This window comes from Ursus maritimus, unplaced genomic scaffold, assembly GCF_017311325.1.
Source record: "Ursus maritimus isolate PB19 unplaced genomic scaffold, ASM1731132v1 scaffold_8, whole genome shotgun sequence".
Taxonomy (NCBI): Eukaryota; Metazoa; Chordata; class Mammalia; order Carnivora; family Ursidae; genus Ursus; species Ursus maritimus.
The window spans coordinates 22,838,472-22,851,700 of NW_024426996.1; the positions used below are offsets into that span (position 1 = coordinate 22,838,472).

The 13,229-nt window shown below is 41.8% G+C and overlaps 1 long non-coding RNA gene across 1 annotated transcript in view; it reads right to left on the reverse strand.

Annotated features, from left to right (window-relative positions):
* Positions 1-2,312: 2,312 nt before the first annotated feature.
* LOC121101437 overlaps positions 2,313-13,229 on the reverse strand; it is a 35,509-nt gene continuing 24,592 nt past the window's right edge. Inside the window, exon 3 of the long non-coding RNA XR_005833413.1 lies at positions 2,313-2,428. This is a non-coding gene — a long non-coding RNA (uncharacterized LOC121101437). The remainder of the gene's footprint in view (positions 2,429-13,229) is intronic.

The following is a 13,229-nucleotide window of genomic DNA, read 5'->3' on the forward strand; positions in this document are numbered from 1 at the left end:
CAGTTCTCCAGGGGCCAACTCTCTTGGAACTCACCATAGTGCCTGCAGGCAGCTCTTCTGAGCACTGACTGCAGTAGTCTTAACTTCTGCCCATGTGTCTTACGTTACAGTATGACCAGGTTTAGGGCCTCCTGGGGAGCTAAGGTGTTGGGAGGCTCCACAGGGCCCCACTGTTTAGGAGCACTCTGTTAATACACAATTGCATTTTATGTGCATGCTGGTTTATGCCATTGACTTTGAAATTATTATCAGGTTTCACTGTGCCTCTGATAAGTCTTCAGCCTAATAACTGTAATTGTTGTAATTATTGAGTGCTTATTACGTTCCAGGAACTGCACTAAATGTTCTACATGTTTTGCTTAATCCTCACTATGATCCAGTGGGATACATATTAATTTCATCTTACAGACAAGAAAAACAAGATCAAAACTCACCATAGTGTCTGCAGGCAGCTCATCTAAGCACTGACTGCAGTAGTCTTAACTTCTGCCCATGTGTTTTACGTTACAGTATGACCAGGTTTAGGGCCTCCTGGGGAACTAAGGTGTTGGGAAGCTCCACAGGGCCCCACTGTTTAGGAGCACTCTGTTAATACACAATTGCATTTTATGTGCATGCTGGTTTATGCCATTGACTTTGAAATTATTATCAGGTTTCACTGTGCCTCTGATAAGTCTTCAGCCTAATAACTGTAATTGTAATTATTGAGTGCTTATTACGTTCCAGGAACTGCACTAAATGTTCTACATGTTTTGCTTAATCCTCACTATGATCCAGTGGGATACATATTAATTTCATCTTACAGACAAGAAAAACAAGATCAAAGAGGTTAAATGACTTGCTCAAGCTCATCTAGTAGGTAGTGAAGTTGGGATTTAAGCCCAAGTGCCTTCCCACTGTGCTTTCTTTCCTTCGCACTGCAAGGCCCTCCACATCTCACTTTCCAAAGGCCCAGAGAGCAAAAGTGCTCTGCCTGGTACAGGTGGCGGCCTGATGTGGGGCTGTTCTCTGAACTCAGATGGCAAGAATAAATTCTTTCAGGGTTATTGGGAGGGACATGGGCAAGGGAGAGGAGTGTCTGTAACAAGGAGGGTCACCAGGAAATTCTTTTCTGTGGCCTGAAGCCTACCCCGATGTGCCAGGAGCCACATCCATCAGTGAGAAGTCTAGGAATTGGCCCTTGATTTGACCAGACATCAGTGTTAAGGGTTCTGAGTCCTGGCCTTGCCAAATGTGGAGCCACCATCTGTTAGTTAAGTAATCCTTCCAGAAGTCTTGCCCCCCCCGCACCTGACCCATCAGCACTTGCATCTCATTTGCATATAGGACCCATATCCTCTTGACCCTCCCCTCCCTGCCATTACCCTTATATAAGCACTTTCAAAAAGTCCTAAGCAACAGAGTCTAACTCCCTGGCATCAGAAGAGGGATTCTAAATTTGCATGGATTCTGAATTTGTAGTAAATGTAGGGGAGTCCTGACTGAATAATATGTCTGGTGGTCAAGTTTGACTTTCCTCTCAACTGTGTCAGGTCTGATTACTACAATAAATCCCTTCTCCCATGACACTGGCGGTGGCCTTGCCTTTTTCTGACTGAACCTTGACTGATAAAATGACTAGAGACACAGAGGAAGTAAAACTAGTAGTTAGTTATATGCCATGGCTCTGACTCCTGGCTTGGATTTGAGTCTGGACCCAGGTCCTGATCAGTTGTTTGACCTTGGACAAATTAGTCTCTCCAAGCTTCAATTTCCTGTTCTGTAAAATGAGGTTAAGAATACTGTGTCTGTTTTACAGGTGTAGCTGACGGCATGTCGTTATCACGTGAGATAATGTTCACACTGAGCAGCCCTAAGTGTGTTAAGTTTTTGGGTTGGAGCTAAGTTGGATAACTGGCCTAACAGAAGGATAAAAACGAGTGGGGAGTTCAAATACATGAATAAGACATTCAATAAAAAGCAGATACATATTTGGCTAAGAAGGACAGTAAGCACTGAGGGAAGAAGTTGGTCAGTTTTTCTAGTAGTGTTACCATGTGTAATTGAGAAATGTCTGAGAATGGACAGACCCTGTGGTTAACTCAAATGGCCTCCCTTTGTGCCAGTCTGGCCCAGGATATGAAGATAACTGGTATACATTAGGAATTTTTAAGAAGATGAGGAAGGTGGTGGGTAGAGAGGTTTAATACTCTTGGTGAGTATAAGAAAATGTTCTCAAAACAGAAGATAACATTCTTTTCTGGGAACAAGACCTAGGAAAGAAGAAAAGCCCCAAATTTCAGCTGGGGCCACTTACCTGGAATGGTATCTCTGGGGCCAAGGAGTGCCAATCGTGCCCGGAGTTATCTGCATCATGCTGGCATCTGGTTGGTTCTCCCCAAATTTGGTTAAGTGCCAAGAGTGAGGTCGGCCTGCAGGGTCACTGCGCCTGGGGAAATAGAGGAGAGGGACCGCTCAACATTAAGAGCATTCTCAGCTGAGTTTCTTCACTGATGGGATTTATAGATTTAAAAGCAGAGACTGCTGTATCCTCAGAGATCAAAAATAATTAATACTGGAAAGTAGATCTTACTGCTTATTCCTCTTACTAACCATTGTGATTTTCTGCTTTATCAATATTTTTATTTTCATTTTGACATAATTTCAGACTTACATAAAAATGTTGCAAACTTACTATAAAGAATTCCTACATAAACCCTAGTGCACGTGAATGCAAATTGGTACAGTCACTATGGAAAACAGTGTGGTGGTTCCTTTAAAAAATTAAAAAGAGAACCACCACATGATCCAGCAACCCACTTATGGATATATATCCAAAGAAATTGAAATTAGGATCTTGTAGATATATTTACACTCCCGTGTTCACTGCAGCATTACTCACAAGAGCCAAGATATGGAAACCTAAATGTCTATCAACTGATGAATGGACAAAGAAGATGTGATATGTACGTACACACACACACACACACAGTGGAATATTATTCAGGCACGACAAGGAAGGAGATCCTGCCATTTGCAACAACTTGGATGGACCCTGAGGGCATAATGCTAAGTGAAATAGGCAGACAGAGAAAGATAAATATCATATGATCTCACTTCTCTGTGGAATCTAAAAAAGACAAACTCAGTATAACAGACTAGAATGTTGGTAACCAGGGGCAGGGGAGTGGGAGATTTGGTCAAAGAGTACAAACTTCAAGTTATGAGACTTACAACATTGGGGATCTAATGTACAGCATGGTGATTATAACTAATAATACTGTATCATATACTTGAGTATTGCGAAGAGAGTAGATCTTCAGTGTTCTCGCCACAGAAATTATAACTATGTGACAGGATGGAGGTGGTAGCCAATACTATGAGGGGAATCATTTTGCAATTTATAAATGTAACAAATCAATACATTGTACACCTTAAACTACACAATGTTCTTTACCAACTATATCCCAATAAATCTGGAAAAAAAATTCCCACATATACTTCACCTAGATTCCCAACATGGTAACATTTTATGCCAGAGTTGCCTCTGTTTATCCATATGTAAAAATGGGAGCAATAATTCCTTCCCACCTCCCAAGAGACTGTGTGGCTATATGGTAAAAAAGCTTTCTGGGATTTTGGAGTCCTCTGTCATATGCTGATGCTGGATAAATTACATTATTTTAATTTCTTGGTAAGAACTACATAAAAATTAGCAGCTACCTCAATGTTAACACTGCTCTAAGTTACGTGGTATAAACAGCAGGATGCTCTCAAAAATTGTTTTTCACTTTGCAAGTCAATGACTTCAACTTTTAAATATGCTGCCCTTATAACACAAAGTGTTGACAAAGCCAAAGGGAAAAAGTGGGTGTCCTTCAATTGCAATACTTAAGAATAAATTTTACACTACTATAGAAAGTCTGAGTCAGGAGAGAGTGACTGTGCCTTATTTCTGGCAAAAAGTGAGGTGAGCTATCAGGAATTTCATGATGAAAACTTCTGAATTCTAAGACTGTAGGGGAATTTTTCTGCAGTTTAGAAACGTGTATGGGATCCAAGAATCCACTTTGATACACTGACGATAAAGCTGTTAAGCATGCCCATCTATTTCTTTTCCATGAAGAAAATATATTAGCTTATGTTATATAAACGAAAGCTCATTCCCCTAATACAGGTAAAACTTTGAGTGTTCAGTATATCAGAATACTACTAGCCCAGGTGTCAGACATGGGTTCTCACTCTGACTTTATTAACCTGCTACATGATCCTGTATAAATTACTTCTCCTCCCTAAGCCTTTGTTCATGTATAAAAACATTAATTGAAGAGGGTGTATGAACCTCATTTTAATCTGAAGCAACTTTAAAAATCTGTAAGAGAGTATGGAGGACTTGCCAAGAGAGAGAATCATTCCCCCAAATACATATATTTTTTCTGAAGAGAGGTTGGGGTGATAGGAAAATGATCTTGTGCAAAGCAAGGGATATAGACACACAAGATTTTTAGTTATCAATAAATACTTATTGAAATGAAGGAACCTACAGTCAGACTAATGTCTGTGTTGCTACAGTGGCCAAGGAAAGTGAGAAAAACTGAAATATCTCTTGATAAAATGCTGGGGATAGAGAGAAGCTGAAATGTGGCTAAAGGTTATCAGCTCTGCTATCAGACAAACCTGGATTCTAATCCTGATACCTAAAATCCAACAGCTAAAAACTCGTGGTAAGTTTCTTAATCATTCTGAGCTTCCTCATCTGAAAAAGGCAGGTTATCACAGAACCTATCCATAGGGTTTTTTATAAGATTAAAAATGAGCTAATATACCTGGCATATAGTAGAGCTCAATAAATGTTAAGTATCATTATCTTCAGTCAGTCATTATTAAAGAATTGGTGAAGACTAGATGATAGGGAGATAAGCCCACCAGAGAGATCTACAATCCTGGACAGAAAAGGGGAGAGAGAAGCCAGGAGTGAATGATGGAGACTAGCAGAATGGGCAGGAGCTATTGTTGGCGATGAGCTCCCCAGTAAGATACTGAGAGTAGGTAATTACAGCAGAGGGTTACTGTGCTCACAGCCTGAAGGACCTTGGCCACAGCAGTAAGGCAGGGAGCTGCCAGGGCAGTGGCTGTAACCTCTAGTCAAGGAGGTAAACACAGGCCAACAGGGACTAAATCTTGCCTACCTGGAAGCTAGGAAAGAAAGCAAACAAGTAGTAGCACAGCCTTGGGCTAAAGAGATCAAATAGGGTGCAAACACAAGAGACCGACAATGGAAGGCAAAATACTACAATTTGCCTCCTTGCCCCCATACTTCTTCAATCCCCATTATAGGCCCAGGTAACCCATGCCTGTGGGTTCTGTATGGCCCCCGAGTTGAACCTGCCTTCTTCTCAGAAGGCCACCAGGGAGGCCCAGGTTAATGGCTCAGTATCTTCACAGTTTGGCATTCTTGCTGCTAGACTCACTCTGATCTTGGACATGCAGTCCCCCCAGAAACTAGGTTCCTCACCTAGTTCCTTGAAGCCAGGCCACCTTCCTTGAACCCCAGTTCCTCACTGACTCAGATTCCTGCATTATATTCCAGTTACGTCCAGTGATTAGAAATCTTTTCTGGTGCCCCAAGCACCTCAGAGGCTGGCCCAAATCACATAGCCCTAAGTCCCACAGCCGGGATTGATTCCTGCTTTATATTCCAGTTACGTCCAGTGATTAGAAATCTTTCTTTTCTGGTGCCCCAAGCACCTCAGAGGCTGGCCCAAATCACATAGCCCTAAGTCCCACAGCCGGGATTCAAACCCAGTTACCTAGGACTTCAGATACTCAGCAGGTGCTGCTAAAGAACCATACAGAACTTAATGAAAAAATACCAAGTCTCTTTTGCATGAGGCACCTGGAGACATTTCATATGGGTCTAAATGATCCAAATAGGTCCAAAATACATAAGAAGGAAGAAAAACTATCATCTTGCCGTCTCGTGTTCTGGTTACCTCAGTGAGAAGAGTTGGCAGGACCCCCTCAGAAACAGGATGCTAGCTAGCCCTGTGACTAGGGACGGGCCTTGAGAATCCAATGGGTGTAGCTGAAGAGTGAACTCAGCCTGACACCTGAGGGTGGTAATGCTGGGGATGACTTCAGCAGCTTCACCCACCAACCACATCTGACCATGCCTACCTAAAAAGACTGGGTGCTGACAGGTCTTTCCCACCCAAGAGAAATGGACAGGCCCTGATAAATTCCACAGGCTCCACAGAAAGATCCCTCTTCTAGTCAAGGCGATAAGATGTGAGCTACTGTTTACTGATAACTTCAGGGGTTCCAGAGAAGCCCTCTAGTCTGAAATCTCCCAGGAAAGAAGAGGGGAGGTGCCCTAAGTGCAATATAGCTACCAGACTTCATATTATCAGCTGGTCACAACCTCACCTTGCTCGAAGTTCTGAATCAGACTCTCAAGTGTACAAAAGGCTCTGCATAGAACAATGAAGACAAATGGTGCTGTTTTAAGTGAAGAAAATTTTTCTTTGTGCTTTGAAGAGCAAAGCTTTTTTAAAAATGTAACCTATCCAGACGTTTCCACGGTTTCTTTCCCATTCACTCAGGGGACATCCAGGGAGACTTTCTATATCCCAGCCACTATGCTGGCACTGAGGATACAAAGAACAACAAAGCATCATTAGACCCAAATAATTCAGAATATAGAGGAGGACAGGCAAGTTAACTGTGATGAGATGGGTTCCATAATAGAGACCTGTACAAGATGCTTGGTGAACACAGAGGAGGGACTCACTAATACTGTGGGGTGAGGTCAAGAAAGCTTCACTTTTACCTACATCATGAAAGATTTCCTAGATGGAAGAGGATGGGAAAAGGAAGGGAAGGCCATCCAGCTAGAAAAAATAGCATGACAAATGCATGGAAATGTGCAAACACGTGGTAAAACAATTCAGAGAAGCTGGGGAGGAGATGATGAGTAAGGGAAGAACAGTAGATAAAGGTGAAGAGGTAGGAGGGGCTAGATCTTAACAGACCTCACTAAAGGGTTTGGATGGTATCCTATGGATTTAAAAGCCCCCAAATAACCTTTGCCAAGGAGGGGCATGTTCAAATATGGGTATCAGTAAAATATTGCCAATAACAAGGTGAGAGAGACAAGATTGGAGGCTATTCTATTGGCCAGGGTATGAGGGCCTGGCACTAAGGCGGTGGGCAGTGACCTTAAAAGAGAATGCCCAGCCAACAACTACTTGGTTGTAGGTGGTGTAGAAGGGAGGATAGCCAAGGAGGAAGGATGGTGTTTATGTTTCTAGCTTGAGCTAGAATGGTAATAAAATTAACTTATATAAAGAACCATTAGATGGAGGGGGTGGGAATGGAAAGCGGGAAGAGGCAAACAGAGTGGTGCTCCCCAGTGCTCCCTCTGGGGCATGCAAATGTGAGGAGCCTATGGGGTTTTCCACCGAGGAATATGGTAGGCAAGAGGGTCTAGAGGACTGAAGTCTGGGCTGCATTTAGAAATCAGGAGTCATAAGACACATGACCTTTGAGAAAAGGCAAGCTGCTTGGGAAGAATGCGTAGGGAGACAAGTAGTTTAAGGATGGATCTTTGAGAACCATTATGATTTAGGGCGGAGGAAGCCAAGGGAGAAGCCCAAGAAAAAGGTTCCAGAGAAGTAGTTCGAGAAAAACTAGGAGAGTACAGGAGTTTCACAGGTTCCCAGTGGAGACAGGGAGGAGGAGGAACTGTCAGCCATTCCAACTGAAGGCAGTTTGATGAGGTTGGATGCATGTGCAGTGGATTTGACAACTAGTAAGTCCTTGCAGTGGAATTGCAGGGGCAGAAGCCTGACTAGGGTGAAGTAAGGGGGGGAATGAGAGAGAAAACAGAAACAGCAAGGGCAGATAATTCTTTTAAACACTTGGCTCTAAGCGAGAGAAAGAGGGTGGTAGCTAGAAAATCTAGAGGAGATCAGGGAGGGAAAGGTTTTGTTCTTGCTGTTTTGTTTTAAACAAGGAGAAGTACGAGCAAGAGCAAGCGTATGTGAGACAGGGAGCTCCAGGATACAGGACAAAGAGGATGACACTCCTCAAGACTCATGAGGAAGTAGGAAGGGATGGCATTCTAGAGCGCGTGTGGGGAGTATACCTTATTTATGTAGGAGTAAAGCCAGTTCCACTGAAATAAGAAAGGAAGAGGTAAGATGTTGACGCCCCTAATAATGAAAGGGGGGAGGAAGGTCAGAGAGACTTTGCACCCAATGTCCTCTGTTTTCCTGATGATGCCAGAGGAGGGAAAAGTGAGGGGGTTGATGTGGCGAGCGGAGCTCAAGGAGCACAACAGTGAGAACTAGAAGAGTTAAAACTTGACGAGAGATATTTCAAAGAATTAATGACTGAGATAGGGTCCTGCCCTTAAGGAGCTTACATCTGGGCAGGCAGACCAAATGAAGTAATTCCTACAGTACGTAATACATCACAAAGAAATAATTCCTACAATAAAGATAAAATAAATGTCCAAGACTTTCAGTGCCAAGACAGGAAACCCAACTTGGGGAGCTTTTTTTTCTGGAGGTTGGAGAGGTAACTACCTGCCCTAGGGCGGGGTGTCAGGTCTCCTCACAGGAGACCAAAACATTAAGAACAGAGAGATCTTGAAATAATCAAAAGGCCCCTAAAAGACAAAAGCAAAAACATATATGGTGGGAAAAGGCTTCAGAGATGTCTTTTCTTTATAAGATTCTTCCACACGAACAGTTAAGTGATAAAGTGAGGAAAAAGAACAGTGAAAAAGAGGACCAAAATCTAGCCCACCAACTCTAACACCTTGCTAGGAGGAATATACAATAGCACAACCTAAAGAAAGAATAGTTCGGCAACATCTAGAAAAAAAATTTTAAATAACATATCAAAAGATAGAAAAAAAAGCTAAATGCTCATCAGTAGCAGACTCGTTAAATCACTGCAGTACATCCATAGAGTAGAATGCTTTTGTGGCCATTAAAAGAATGGATTAGCTCCATACATATTGGCACGTAAGGATCTCCAAAATATAAGGTTAGATGGTGACAGTAAGGTTTAGCCTGTAAGTAAGTATGCTGCAGTACGGAAGAGGAAACTATACGTAACCCCTTCTCTGTTTATTAGTGTAAAGACTATTCCGGAGTGACACTTGGGAAACTGGAAACAATGACTGCCTCTGGGGAGGAAAACTTATTTTTCACTGTATTTCCTTCTGTAACTTTTGAATTGTGTACCATGCACACGTATTACCTATTAAAAATCACAGTATTTCAAAAATAGCCTCTTGTTTTAAAAATATATCACACTGTATCTTGAGATAACCAAAAAAGTCAAACAGCTGTTGGCTGACTTTTTTCAATGATGCAAATAATTTAATAAACATTCCTAAAGAGCACAGCATGCTTTCATATTTTGGGATCACTTTGATCTTTAAGAAGATAAGGAAATACTTTCCTAAAGGGCATTACATCATGGGCATATCAAAAAGAGTCAGAAGACCATTTAATTTTAAAATTTAAGCAAACCAAGTTTTGCATGTGGGCGTAATTCAAACAAAGCCCTTTTGTTGCATTCCTGACCACAAACAAGGAAGCTCAACTGTGTGGGATGGGTAGGCTGATGGAACTGGAACTAGCAAGTGACATGATGTCCTTCTAAGATGACTGTGCCCTAACACTGATTCAGGAATGCACAGCATATTTCTGAGAAATCTGTAATCAAGTTCAGGTACGGCAGGCTGTTTTCACTGATCACCTACTATGTGCCTTCTACCTTGATGAAGTCTAGTTGGAGTTCTGAGAGGTCACAGATGGTCACGAGGAGTTTATAATCTTGTTGGGGAGACTTAGATGCAAGAAAAAGTATTAAACAGAACAATTATTCATAGATTCAAAAAAATATTTGAGTGCCTGCTGAGTGCCAAGCCCACTGTAGGCACTGGTGCATGTTTTCTCACTTTTTATACTATCTTTATGTTACAGGGCTATTAATGAGAAAATGAAGTAAATAAGAAAAACTAAGCAACTTGTCCACAGTCACAAGGGTAGTGAGGGGCAGAGCGGATATTAAACTCACACATCTGTCTGGTGCTCTTAATATCTAAGCAGTAAGCAGTAGAAATAAGGTCTGGAGGGCAGAGTAGAGAGACAGACAATAAGCAAATAGGATATTTTCATACAGTTCTAAGGGTTCTGAAGGAAATAAAACTAGGTAATGTGAGTGTCATTGAGGGTGTCTGCTTTGGGATCAGGAACAGCCTTGTTGAGAGTGACATTTGAACTGAGATCTAAATGATGAGAGTGAACCCAGAGTGTTTAGCACAGATGGAACAATGAAACACAAAGGCCTTGGGGTGGGACTAAATCTGGGATTTTCAGGAAGCACACGGGAGTGTGACTGGAGCCATAAGAGTGAAAAGCAGATGGTAGGAGAAGTCATGAGATCCTACTGGGCCATGTGGCTCTAGAGGGATTTGGGATACAGGCATCAAACAGCTCATGTGCTGCCCATGATCAAGAATAGGATCTGAAGTTGGCCAAAAGGCCTAGAGGTAGAGCCCGACTTCAGATGACCTTGAAGGATTGGTATCCTTTGGATAAATGGAGACGGTGATAACCGTAACTTGGAACATAAAAAATTCAAAGAGCTAGAGTTCGTTTTTTTTTGTTGATGCTGTGCTTAGACAAGCTGTTATGACTGACACTTTGTGTTGACTCTTCTGGGCACACCAGCCTTCTAAAACCATGCCAGTTATCAACCAGACAGGAGCTGAATGTGTAAGAACACAAAGCAGACTACCAGCACTACCAAATAAAATATCCCATTTTCTAATATACTCACTAACCTACCTACCTGCCAGTCCATCGTCTGTTTAGTGCACTCATCACAACAGATCTTAATGTTTTCCCTATATTTCAGGTATTTTTTTGAATAGGTAGTTAATTCATAGTTTAAAAAAAAAAAAGATCAAAGCCACTGAGAAGTCCTACTGCACCCTTCCCAGGCCGCACCCCGTGTCTCTTCGGAGCTTAGCTTCCACGTGCCCTTTTTTCCTTTTAGCTGCTCCATTTTCTCCCATGTGCAGATATCATAGTTACTTAACCAGACCCTTTTTGTGGATACTTCTTGATTTCCAGTCTTTTGGTATTACAAATAATGCTTCAGTGAATAACCATGGCCATACACTGTTTTCTATCTATGCTGACATATCACAGCAGAAATTCCCAGAAGTAGAATTGTTGGCTCAAAATAGGCACTTGCAGTTTTGCTAGTTAATGCTAAATTGCCCCTTTCACATAACCTTAAAGAGGAAGCAAACTCAATATGAACAATTAAATGGCACTATACAAGTGATTTTGGGGGGAGGAGATCATATCTGTAGAATGGTAGAACAGATGAAAGGAACAACAATGCCCTTTCAGGCATGTCCTGTTTACAGGACAGTGATAGGCCCCAAATACTGATGACAAATACATTTAGCAATTGAAAACGATGACCAAGCCAAGCATGCTGAGCTGTACTCATAGCATTGTTTCGTCCCATAGGTCCAGATGGCACTCTCTGCGCAATAAAAATCACCCTATATTGAGATGTGTTTTCTACGTGTTCACAGGACACAGGAAAGCTGTCGAAATTTTTAAGGAGTTGAAAAAGCCTATCTTCCAAAATACAAAAAGGAAGAAAAAAAAAAAAAGATGGTAATTGTGCATTCAAACACTGTTGGCAAAGACACTGTTTTTGAGAAATCCTTTACCCCCTTAAAGCATCCCTAGCCTCTAGTTCTAGGACTACAGGGCTCTTCAAGGCTGTACTTCAGACTTTTCAGATACACAGAAAAATCCAAGCAAAATTTTCTAAGGCTTTTATAATTGCCTCACTAACATCTGTGTCTTAAACGAGTGGTTCAGTGGGTAGAAAGGTATGCATTAGGTAATATAACCCCACAGCAACACAGTCCTTTCTGGAACGTTCTTTTTAAATGTCACATCCTGATAATATGCCCTGGGGACTTTGGCTGTGACAATGGAATCACAAGTAAGAGTGAAGTGTGCTAACTGACCGAAAGAAGCCTCTAACATCTAAAATTCGCATAAAAGATGAAAAAACCTTTTCTAGCAAGATGCTCCGCCCCATTCCTCACACCTGTCCTAACATCCTTTCACTACTGGTTTATCTCCTCCCCACTCTCTATTCTGACATGATTTTGAAAAGATTTAAATTTTATTGATGACCAAGGAAAACTATTATCATAAAGGAAAGGGACTAGCAACGGAGGTGGGCATTTTTCACGTAGTCACCGACGGGATGGTGATGTTGAACGTCTTTTTCTCAATAGCCCTCTCTTTCTACCCTCTTACTCTCAACTCTGAGGAATCAGAATAGTCAACTCACACTTCAATGTTTGCAAATAAGCCATGGGAGCCTGTTTCTCCCCCTCCCTCTGCCTGTCACTCCCCCTGCTTGTTCTCTCTGTGTGTGTGTCAAATAAAATCTTTAAAAAAATGATTTTATTTATTTATTTGACAGAGAGAGACCGCATGCACACAAGCAGGGGTACCAGCAAGCAGAGGAAGAAACAGGCTCCCCGCTGAGCAGGGAGCCAGATGGGGGGCTCAGTGCCGGGCTCTGAGATCATGACCTGAACTGAAGTCAGAGGCTTAAATGACTGAGCCACCCAGGCTCCTCCCAAAGTATAAATTGAATTTCATTTGCCAAAACAAGTGAAGAAAGGGGTTTTTGTTGTTTGTTTTTTGATTTTTGTGAGGCAAAAGCCTTACCTTTTGGAAGTTATTTTTTTCCAAACACCATTCCATTAAAAAAAAAAACAAATAGATGGCCCCCAAACGTCTAACACTAAAGAAACTGAATTCTCTTTTGGGTTAAGTATGATGCATTGCATTGTTTTTCTCTTCTCTAATTCACTTTCTTGTCGTTTAGAGAAAGAGGCCCCAAATAAGCAATTAAAGGCAACAAGAAAACAAAGGAAAGGCCAGAAAGAATTCGTTTTAGAGAAAAACCTTCAACAGTGGTCAAAAGAAGAATCTACATTTTGAAATCGTACCGGAAAGGGACTGTTCACTGAAAGAAAGTTTTTAAGTATTATAGTAGCCTGAATGAAAAGAAGACAGAGAAGCTGAAAGCTTCAGGAGTACTTGCCCCAGCCCCTCAGTGCCTACCCTACCGATATTTTCATAATAACTTTTACAACGGGGGTTTACCTACCACTGCAG